This window comes from Colobus angolensis, unplaced genomic scaffold, assembly GCF_000951035.1.
Source record: "Colobus angolensis palliatus isolate OR3802 unplaced genomic scaffold, Cang.pa_1.0 Scaffold158, whole genome shotgun sequence".
NCBI lineage: Eukaryota > Metazoa > Chordata > Mammalia > Primates > Cercopithecidae > Colobus > Colobus angolensis.
Window position 1 is genome coordinate 5,343,690 of NW_012114688.1, and position 11,982 is coordinate 5,355,671.

Sequence of the window (11,982 nt, forward strand, 5' to 3'; positions counted from 1 at the left end):
CAGCCCAAAATCTCCTTAAGCTGATAAGCAACTTCAGCAAAGTCTCAGGATACAAAATTAATGTGCAAAAATCACAAGCATTCTTATACATCTGTGTCTTTTAATTGGGGCATTAAGCTTATGTATATTTTAGGTTAGTATTGATAGGTATGGATTTGATTCTGTCATAATGATGTTAGCTGGTTATTTTGCAGACTTGTTAGTGTGGTTGCTTTATAGTGTCTCTGGGTCTGTGTACTTCAGTGTGTTTTTGTTATGCCTGGTAACAGTTTTTCCTTTCCATATTTAGTGCTTCCTCAAGAGCTCTTGTAAGGCAGGTCTAGAAGTAACAAATTCTCAAATTCCCTCAGCATTTGCTTCTCTGAAAAGGATTTTATTTCTCCTTTGCTTATGAAGCTTAGTTTGACCAGACATGAAATTCTGGGTTAGAATTTCCTTTCTTGAAGAATGTTGAATATTGGCACCCAGTCTCTTCTGGCTTGTAGGTTTCAGCTAAGAGGTCTGCTGTTAGTCTGATAGACTTCCCTGTAGGTGACCTGACCATTCTCCCTAGGTGCCTTAAAATTTTTTCTTTCATTTAGACCTTGGAGAATCTGATGATTATGTGTCTTGGGAATGATCTTCTTGTGAAGTGTCTGACTGGGCTTCTCAGCATTTCCTGAATTTGAATGTTGACCTCTCTAGTAAGGCTGGGGAAGTTTCATATATTTCATGATATTCTGAAATATATTTTCCAAGTGGGTTCCATTCTCACCATTTCTTCCAGGTACACCAATCAGTCATAGATTCAATCTTTGTACATAACCCTTTATTTCTCAGAGCTTTTGTTCATTCCTTTTCATTCTTTTTTCCTCTATTCTTGTTGCCTGTCTTTTATTTCAGAAAGCCAGTCTTCAAGTTCTGAGATTATTTCCTCTGCCTGACCTATTCTGCTATTAATTCTTGTGATAACATTATTATATTTCCGGAGTGTGTTTTTCAGCTCTGTCAGGTCAGTTACATTCTTCTCTTTACTGGATATTTTGTCTGTCAACTCCTGCAATGTTTTGTCATGATTTTTAGTTTCCTTGCATTGGGTTTCAGTGTACTCCTGGAGCTCAATAAACTTCATTCCTATCCACATTCTGAATTTTATTTCCATTATTTCAGCAGTCTCAGCATCTGCATAGTTCCAAACACTTGCTGGAGAGGTAATGTGGTCATTCGGAGGAAAGAAGGCCCTCTGGCTTTTTGACCATTTTTATGCTGATTCTTTCTCATCTTTGTGGGCTTACCTACCTTCAGTCTTTGAGGTTACTAATCTTCGAATTTTTTTTCTTTTATCCTATTTGATGACCTTGAGGGTGTGATTGTGGTATAAGGTGGATTCAGTTGACTGGCTTCATTTCTGGAAAATTTTAGGTGGCCAATGCTCAGCTCCCAACTTCTGGACTACATACTCTAACTCTGGGGGACTTGTATTGGGTCCTAACTTTGTTGTCTGGCTCCTTGAGGTTTGGAGTCCACTGCATGGGGTCGGGGTGGGGCCAAGCTGTGGTAGCTACAGCAGAGTGCTAGTGGATGCAGTGGTGACTGGCTCCTTGTGGATGTTAATCACAGTGAGGGAGGCAAGGCAGCTTGGGAGGAAAGCAGAGGTCAGGGGGGCCTACTGAATACTGTGTGTGCTGTTGCATGGAAGTGGAGTTGGCTTGGAGCAAGGTGCTGACCAGGTCTGGGTGCCTTCTCTATGCTCTGCAAGCTGAAGTGACGGCTCAGGGAGGATACTTTGTTCTCTTCCCAGTGTTAGAGCAAGAGCAGGGCACTGGCTGAGGTGGAGTTTGCTGGCTCTGTACCCATCAAGGCTCCATCTGCAATGGCAGTCTGGTGGGGGTGAGAGGTGTACTATGCTCACACATGTTGGTGGAGAAGTAAAGCAAAACCTGCCCTTGCAGACATGTATCAGTAAAGTGATGTGTGGAGTAGTCATGAGATTGGGGGAAGCTGCATTATGGGGAGGGAGCTTGTAGGTTGGTGCACAGCCTTAGAAGCTGCCTCTCTGGAGTTCTTCACTGCTCAGGCATGGTCTGCTGGCACAGAAGCTATGGTGTGGATTCTCAGGGAACTCAAGACTGCCCTATAAGAAGTCATGGCCAGGCTGGGGCCACTAGAGAGGTCAGCAGACCCAGGAGTCCTCAGGCTGAACCAGCCCCATCTGAGGTGCTCCACCGCCCTTCGGAGGTCAGGTCCGTCAGTTCCCTTAGGGCTAAAGTCTCCTATGGCAGCAAGTTGAGCCTAGGGGGATGGCCTTCCCTGGCCCTGCTCCACTACAGCCACTCCCACACCAAACCCTCTGGGCTTCACATCAGCTGGCCTGCTGCTCCACCACTTCTCTAAGCAGCTCCCCCTGCCACCTCAAGTGTCCATGGTGGTCGAAAGGTTCCCACTTTTCAGGAATCCAGAAGCCCATGACAAAAGCGGATTGCTCCTTGGCAGTTCAACTAACCCGTTCCCCCAGAGTTGTTATGGTTCAATAATGAGCCCCAGTGTGCAGTAGCCCTTTCAAGGTTCTCAGTTTTTTACCCTTCAGACCAGCTTTTGTGTCTTCCCTCCCTCCACTCTGAGCACCTTCCCTCTGAAGATCTGTTAAAAGCATGCCAGTATTCTCAGTCCCTCTGTGGGAGCCACTCCACTTGTCTGCATCTAGTCAGTCTTCTTGTACCCCTGCATCCCAGTTTCCCAACCAGTTAGCTTTTTTTTTTTTTTTTTTTTTTGAGACTGAGCCTTGCTCTGTCGCCCAGGCTGGAGTGCAGTGGCCAGATCTCAGCTCACTGCAAGCTCCGCCTCCCAGGTTCAAGCAATCCTCCCGCCTCAGCCTCCCGAGTAGCTGGGACCACAGGCGCCCGCCACCTCGCCTGGCTAGTTTATTTTTTTGTATTTTTTAGTAGAGACGGGGTTTCATCGTGTTCGCCAGGATGGTCTCGATCTCCTGACCTCGTGATCCGCCCGTCTCGGCCTCCCAAAGTGCTGGGATTACAGGCTTGAGCCACCGCGCCCGGCCCAGTTAGTTTTGTCTCAACCTTTCTGCACCCAGGTCACTGGATTTTTGGCCATGGGGCTCCCTTAAGTAGAGGCTGCGCCTGGTAAACAGGCTATACCCTTCCTGGACCAGTCTTGTGGAGGGAGGTACTCGCAGCTCCTGTGCCATCCCTGAAACCCACATCTCACTGTTCTCAGTGTTCGGAGAGTGGGGGCTCCTATCCCATTCATGCTCTGGCTACAGATCTCAGCTTGATATTCCTGAGATGTGTGCTTGATCCGTGGGAGGTTGGGATTGGCACAGTGGCTTTGTCTTCTGGTCCCTCAGAGTTGAGCCCTGGCTGTGCTGAGGAGACCACAGTGTCCCACTCCACTGGCAAAGTACCCAGGTGGGGCAGTGAAGGTTGTACTGTGTGTATGCTCTCATGGGAGTGGCCAGGCAGGGGTCTTGGGAGGGGTCAGCAGACAGCAGGGTGTGCAGACACGCCCAAGTCCCTCAGGAAAGACTGCCCTTCTCTCTTCCAGCCTGGCAATCAGCAGGGCGTAGAGCAACTTGGAGCAAGATGGAGAGCCTTGGGGAATCGGCATCTATGGTCGCATTTTGCTGTAGCTTCCCTGCATGCAAAACCTTCTGGGCTCCAAGCAGGCTTGAGCTTTGGCTTTGCCTACTCTTCAGGCTATTTCTCTTGCAAATTCAGATGTCTATGGGGTCATGGAGTCTCTTGTAGCTAGGATCCCAGAGGTCCACGGCAGGAGTGTGTTTCCCTGTAGTTTCTTTTCTCATCCCTTCCTTCGGTTGCCTTCAAGGCCAGGAGCTGCACTGGCATTCAGCAACTCTGTGCAGGGTTCCAGGCTTCTGCCCTCTTCTACCACAGTAGACTTTCAGCATTTTTTTTTTCTCAAAAGATCTGTTTGAAGTGTGATAGTTTACTTGATATTTTGGTGTCTTTCTGTGGGCAAAGTGCTTCCCATCTGTGTCTGGTAGGCTATTTTGTCTCCTCCTGTTGTTTTCTTTTATCTTACTTTGTATATGTATTGACCAGTCTTTTGTTCTTGTTTCAGTGAGATAGGTTGTTCACAGTTTCAGAAGAGGAGTGTAAGTCTTCAGAGCATTCCTGCTGTGAAAGAAAATAAATCCTGGGGCCCCCAAATCACTAAACTAAAAAGAAAAGTCAAGCTGGGAATCCCTTAGGGCAAACTTGTCCCCCATTCTATTCAAAGTCACCCTTCTGCTCACTGAGATAAATGCACATATGACTGCCTCCAATACAACCATTTGTCTCTTATCTATCTATGACCTGGAAGCCCCCTCCCCACTTGGAGTTGTCCCATCTTTTGGACCAAACCATTGTTCATCTTTTATATGTTGATTAATGTCTCGTGTATCCCTAAAAGGTATAAAACCAAGCTGTGCACTGACCACCTTGGGCACACGTTTTCAAGACCTCCTGAGGTTATTGTCATGGGCGCATTCTCCACCTTGGCAAAATAAACTTTCTAAATTAACCAAGACCTGTCTCAGATATCTGTGGTTCACATTGCTTCACAGCTGTAGAACTCTCTTTTCTTATTATTGTGAAGTGGTTAAATATATGATCTCCTTCTTTCTGTGACCTACTTTCTCTGTTCTCTTCCCCTACTTTTATCTGGATCTTTTCTTTGGTCCTACATGTCTCTATCCTGTTAAGTTTAAATTCTACTCACAGTAGATTCTTCTGAATTCTGGTCTTTGACCTAAAAAAGAACTATTATATTTCAAGTTTTCATACGACAAAAACTGACTCGCGCCATCTGACTTTTGTTGTACTTTTGCACTTGCAAATTAGAGCCCATAAAAGCAGTTCCAGTTTTGGTGCTGTTTTAAGAATGGCTCACTGAACTTTCCAAAATAGATATCTCCATTTTAGGTACTTGAGTGATTCAGTTTTAGGGTCCTGCAGCTTTCCCAGCTATCAGAAATCCTTTTACCTACTCCCTACTTCACCCTTCACAGTTACCATTACTATGTGAAACTTATTCTAGTTAGTTTGACCTCAATTTCTCACATTTTAGGGTTCATGGAGATACTTTGTCGTTCACTTTTGTTGTAGACTTTGGCAGCATGTTTTGTTATTCCAGTTGCATTGCCTGTTTTGTAGGGGAAATTGGAAAAGTCAAAAACTGTGGTGCACTCTAAAATCTTTCTTGGAATGCTTCCCTAAATTTCTTCCTAATAATTTTAAAGATTTGCCTTTCTGTATGTAATTATTTATTCCAGCGGACTTTTATTTTCAAGTAAGATATTAAGTAATGGTGTGACCTTATTTTTCCCATTTATGACATTTCCCCCCACATACATGCATCTTTCCCTCCTCTGAATTGTAATCTTGTGTCTCTTATGAGTGTTCATAGAAACTTGGTTCTGTTTGAGTATCTCTATTCTGTATTTCTATTCTTTTACCAAGGCAACTCTGTTTAATTACCATAGTAATTATATTGGTTGATATTTTATAATTCTTCTGCTACCTTGTCCCTGTTCTTTGTCTTGTTGTTCAAAATTTTTTGTCCGTTTTTGTCTTTCTCTCATCTTATCATTTTATTATCAGCATAATTTTGCTAAAAATATTGTGATTTTAGAAATATTTGACTTTGTTAACATATCAGTGTTTTGTACCTATGCACGTAGATCACCATTTGTTTATGGTGACTTTTATATACTGCATAAAAGCTTTATAACTTTCTCCATTGATGAATTACAGGTATTTTCTTAGATTTTATTCAATCTTTAATTGAATAAAATTTAATATTAAATTTAAAATTTAATAGTAGTGGGACAAATACCACTCTTATCTTGCTACTGTTACTAAGGAGTATTCTTTCAAGTTTTAAAATATGATGTTTGTTCTGTATTTTTGGAATTCCTTTTCTCAGGTAATGAAAGATACTTCTATTCCAAGTTTAACATGAGTTTTACCGTGAGTAAGTATTCAATGTTATTGAAGGCCTTTAGCTTTTTACATCATTTGTTTTATTTTACTTTAAACTGTTAATGTAATAAGTATGTTACCGGGTTTTTCCCCCAATATTAAACGATTCTTGTATTACTGGGTTAAATCCACCTTGCGTGTGATGCATATATCATGATTTATATATGACATGACACAAATTCAGAAATAAGACTTTTGGCAATTGGTTCCTGTCTTTCACAAATGTTTTCAAACAAGGGTGGAACAAAGTACTTGTCTTCATTAAGGAATGAGTGGCATAGAAAAGAGGGCAAGGAAAAATGGAATATTAGCGAATAGCTCTTCTTTGGGAAATAGAGAGTGGAAAGTGGATTCCCACATCTTAGTATTCTCCATACAGAGAATACTCCATACCAGTATTCTCTGGTAAGCCTACTCTTACCAGACCACTGCTGTTGTTGTAGAAATCACAACTGGCCACTAAACCAAGACACCAGATCATCTTCAGGACTGAGACAGATCTGTACCATGTAGCTGGGTCCTAGAACTTCCAGCTGACTAGCTCCATAGGCTCAAACCAAATATTTCATTAGCCTTATAATAAAGAAATTTACTAATATATAAGATGGATTTTTTGCATTCTGTTTACTCCATATACAGTTTTGCTAAGAGAGGTGCCCTCTGCCAGTAGGCCTGAAATTTAAATGAATTGAACCTCGTAATTTGGAGCCTTGATGAAATGGAAATGTTGGCTTATTTCAGAACTCAACTTGAAGCCAGGACAATTTAAGATACATCCTTGAAGCTGAGAATATTGACGTGCTAAGTCTTTCTAAGAAACCTTATTTAAATGTTCTCTCTTAGTCATAGAAGTGAGCCTCAGAAAAAACTGGATTAAGAAGTAGTTTATTTCCAACTACTATTGAAATTGAGGCTATTGTTTCAAATTTACTCAAAGGAGCAACCATTAAGATGAAGCAAATGGGGCAAAGAGGCCCACAAGTAAATGACTAAAACTTTTAGTCTAAAAGAGTGCTTCTCAAACTATCTGTGTGAAGGATCCACCTCCCCAGCCACTTCATTGCAGACCAATACTTTGCAAAATACAATGAAAATATATTACTATGAAAATGATATATGAAAGAAAAATAAAGACATAAAAATAAACCCATTTTAATGATCATATATAACAGATAGAATTACTCTTTCAAAATGTTATAACAATTTCTCCATTTTATTCTTTTTTTTTTTTTTTTTGAGACGGCGTCTTGCTCTGTCGCCCGGGCTGGAGTGCAGTGGCCGGATCTTAGCTCACTGCAAGCTCCGCCTCCCAGGTTCACGCCATTCTCCTGCCTCAGCCTCCCAAGTGGCTTGGATTACAGGCACCCGCCACCTCGCCCGGCTAGTTTTTTTTTGTATTTTTTAGTAGAGACGGGGTTTCCCCGTGTTTGCCAGGATGGTCTCGATCTCCTGACCTCGTGATCCGCCCGTCTCGACCTCCCAAAGTGCTGGGATTACAGGCTTGAGCCACCGCGCCCGGCCCATTTTATTCTTTATTTCTGCTCTTGTCATGGAACAGTTAAAAAACTGTTCACTGGCTGTCACTGGTCCTTGGGCCACACTGAGTAGCACTGCTCTGAAGACTGCACATCTCTAGATAAGATCTTTGGCTGTCGTTACTTGCTCACTGACATGACTAGAAACTAATAGATGGGAAAGCTTTGAGAAATTTCTCAATATCAAAAATGACAAGCCCATCTAGACACAGCCTGTGACTGTTTAACTTCTAAAACAATCCCTTCGGCCCAGCTCGAAACTCACATCAACATCAAGTTCATTGGAAAACCATGAAACACCTAGGTATTAATACATCCTCTTTAACAGTCATCTCAGCTGCGATCAAATAGATACAGAAGAATCTCCCAGAGTACAAAACCAGAGAGAAGTGAGGAAGACAGAGTCTTGCAGAAAGCATCGCCCTATGCATACATCAAGTTGACTAAAGTGGAAGTTGTTCCTCTGCTTGGATAAAGAATCCTTATAATTATTGTAACTTGGGACTTAATATGCACTGTTGACTATTGGTTTTCTTAATTCTTCTTTTTTTTAAATAGGAAGTGTTATTGTAGTAATCCTATTTACTCTATATTCTATATAAGTAGAATTCTTTGAAGGGGCATTTATGGAAAAGGTTTTCTTTTAAAATTAGACAGACATTCCCCTTCCTTCTTCTTCTTGCCTTGAACATTGATTAGATGTCTGGAGTTGCAATAACCATTTTTCAGACATGAGCTAAAAATCATGAACTAGATATTGGAAACTGCAGTAACCCATTTTCTAGGCATGAAATCCAAACATGAAAATGAAAGAGTAGGAAAACTGAGACTCTGAGACATTATGGCTTTGGTGAGGAATTGACCAATGTTAGCCACTGTGGAACCCTGGATTTTCTAATATGAAAAAAAGTCATACTAAGCTATATCTAACATTCTACTTATTATAGTATTTAACATTATCTTTTGTCCTCTTCTGTAGCTGTTGTAAAGTTGGCTATCGGTTGTAGTTATTGTTCATTTGTGGATAACATCTGTGTTTTTCTTTAACGTTTTTCAGTTTCGCTACACTTTGCCTCAGTCTGGATTTCATTTTATTTATCCTGCCTGATCTAATGTGCCTTTTCAACCTGAGAATTTATGTCTACTATAAATTTGGAAAAGTTTCTGTCATTTCTCTTGAACATTAATTCCCATTCTCTGCAAGCAAGTTTTTCTCTATGTGTTTTCTTTTTCTCCATAAAAACACTACTAAAATTATCTCTGTTCTCTGAAAAAACGTTTTCTGTCTTATACTCTGGTTTTACATGCATGAAACATTTTTGTCTTCTTAATTGTACTGGAATCTTTAGATTTGAAGAAACTGTTTTTTAAACTTGTTCATATGCCTTGCTAAGACATGGCACAATGACAGTCACACCTTGATGCCTGATTAATATTAGAATTATTTTAGTTTTCTCCATCATGTTGCAAAACAACAGACTCATTTTCTTTTCATGTCACTGGGCATTTCTCTCCTTAAACAGTTAAATAATTTAAAAGATTGTAATTCTACAGATTAAATAAATACATATTTTTTATAAAATAATTTCATTTAAAGAGTTTATAAAATAAAGATAAAGGCTTCTTCCATTTCAATTATTATCATGAGTTATCGATGGAGAGGAATAAAAATTCTCAGCGAAAATGAAAATGAATTCCAATGACATTAATAGAATCAAATCTCTAGTAACATTACCTTAAGCAAGATTGATTTAAAATGTAATATAAAGTCATTAAGAAGTATATTCTTCTATGCACATTTTCCCAGTGAAGATAAATAATGTTTTAAATGAGATAAATTAACCGAATATGTATTCTTGATGCATCATTTCAACTAAGCATGAGATCTGACATTCCTGTGGGATTCTGTCTTTACAGAGTTGGTTGCCTTATGTGTCTAGCCTTGTGGATATTTGGTTTCAAGGAATGGGAAACAACTCAAGTCAAGTTAAACAAAAATAGAAGGCACCAAATGCAAGTAAGATTTATGTCTTATATTTTTCTTTGTTGATCTGATTAGATGTATATTAATTTATTCACCTTTTTAGGAATCAGAGTCTGGTTACATTAATTTTCTTTATTGTTTTCATTTTCAGTTTTATTCACTTTTGCTCTTTATTGCTTATTTCCTTCTGTTTACTTTGGGTTTATATTAACTCCTTTTATGGTTTCTTAGGTGGAAGCACTTATCATTGAGATGAGGCCCTTTCTATTTTTAATTTCAGAATTGAATGCTATAACTGCCCCCAGTACTGCTTTGGCTATCTCTCAGAGATTGTTATTGTTGAGTTTTATTATCATTTGTTTCAAAACGTTTTCTAGTTTTCCTTCTGAATTCCTCCTTGAAATGTGGCATGTCTTATTTAAAAGAGTGTTATATAATTTCCAATTATTTGAAAGTTTTCCAGCTATCTTTCTTTTATTGATTTCCAGTTTAATTCCATTATGATCATAGGTCATATTTTATAAGATTTAAATCCTTCTATTTTATTCAGCTTTCATTTTTTTCCCCAAAATATGATCTATCATGGCGAATAGTCAATGTGTGCTTGCGAAGAATCTGTATTCTGATGCTTTTGGGTGGCAATTAAGTCAGGTTAGTTTTTAGTGTTATTCAGATGTTCCATATCCTTTCTGATGTTTCCATCTTTCTTTTTTTATCAATTTATTTAGAGAAAAGTGCTGAAGTCCCCAACTGTAAGTGTAGACTTACCTATTTCTCCTTCCCTTCTTTTAGTCTGCATCATGTCTTTTTGAATCCCTACTGTTAGGTACATAAGCGTGTCGTTTTGGCGAATTGAGCCTTTATCAATAGGTAATGCCTTTCTTTATCTCTAGTACTATTCTTTGTTTCATTATTAGGTATTAATATAGTTACTCTTTTCTTTTAATTAATGTATGTGTGCTATGTCTTTTAATTAATGTGTGTGTGCTTTATCTTTTAATATACTTTTACTTGAAAACCAATCTAAAGGTTTATATTTAAAAGTATGTTTCTTATAGACATGATTATATTTATTCATTTTAATACAATCTGATGATGTATGACTTTAATTTTGTGTTTTGATAATATACATAGACGGTAAGTATTTTTATAGTTTGGTTAATATCTATAATCTTGGTAGTTTTTCTTTTTCTTTTTTTTTCTTCTGTTTTAGATTACATTTTAATGAGTATATTTTATTATTGTATTTTAGGTCTATTAGTGGCTTATTATTTCTACCCTCATATTAATTTATTTTAATTCTTGACCTTGGGCTTGCATTATACATCTTTAATTAATCAAAGTCTATCTTCAATAGCATTATTCCACTTCACACATGGTATGGGAATTTATGACAATACACTCACAGTATCTGTAGTCTATGTTTTTGGCTATTGTTTTATGTTTTAATTTCACTTATGTGCCCAACCCACAAATCATTGCCTATTTTAACTGTAGAAAATGATTTTTTAGAGAAATTAAAAATAAGAAAAACAATTGTCTTTTATGTTTTTTTAACCATTTCTAGGACTCCTCATTTCTTTACGTATATTCAAGTTTCTGTCTGATGTCATAATCTTTTTTCCTGAAGAATGTCCTTTCACATTTCTTATAGTTCATATCTGCTGTTAAAGAATGCTCCTAGTTTTTGTTTGTTGGAAAACGTCTTTATTTATCTCTCAGTTTTAAATGATATCTTTATTAAGTATAGTGTCAATAGTATTTTTCTTTCAGCACTTTGAAAATGTCACTCAATTTTTTCTAGCATGCAAAATTTCTGGCAAGAATTCTGCTGTATTTGTTCTCTGTGTTTTTTTCTATGTAATGTGACTTTTTCTCTGGATGACTTTGAGATTTTCTTTTTATCTTTGGTGGTCAGCATTTTGAATATCATGTTTCTAGGTATTTATTATCTTTGTTATGATTTTGGAAAGATAGGGTTTCACTCTGTTGCAGAGGCTGGAGTGCAGGGGTGGGATCGTAGCTCACTGCAGCCTCAAACTTCTGGGCTTTGGTGATCCTCCCGCCTCAGCCTCTCAAGTAGCCAGGACCACAGGTGTGCACCACCACGGCTGGCTAATTTTTATATTGTTAGTTTTGGAGATGGAATCTCATTTTACATCCTAGGCTGGTCTGGAACTCCTAGCCTCAAGCGATTCTTCCACCTCAGTCATCTGAATTGGGATTATAGGTGTGAGCCACACACCTGGCTGTTTTGTCCTGTTTGAGCTTCTCTGAGCCTCTAGTACCTGTGATTTTATGTTTTTAGTGTTTTTGGAGACTTTTTAGCTACTCTCTTCAAATATTTCTTCAATGATATCTCTCCTGCCCACTGCCCAAGTTTTAGTTTGGATGATTTCTATGGACCTTTCTTCAGGTCACTTATTCTTCCTTGGCTGTGTCAAGTCTACTGATAGAAAAGTTAAATGTATTCTTCATCTCC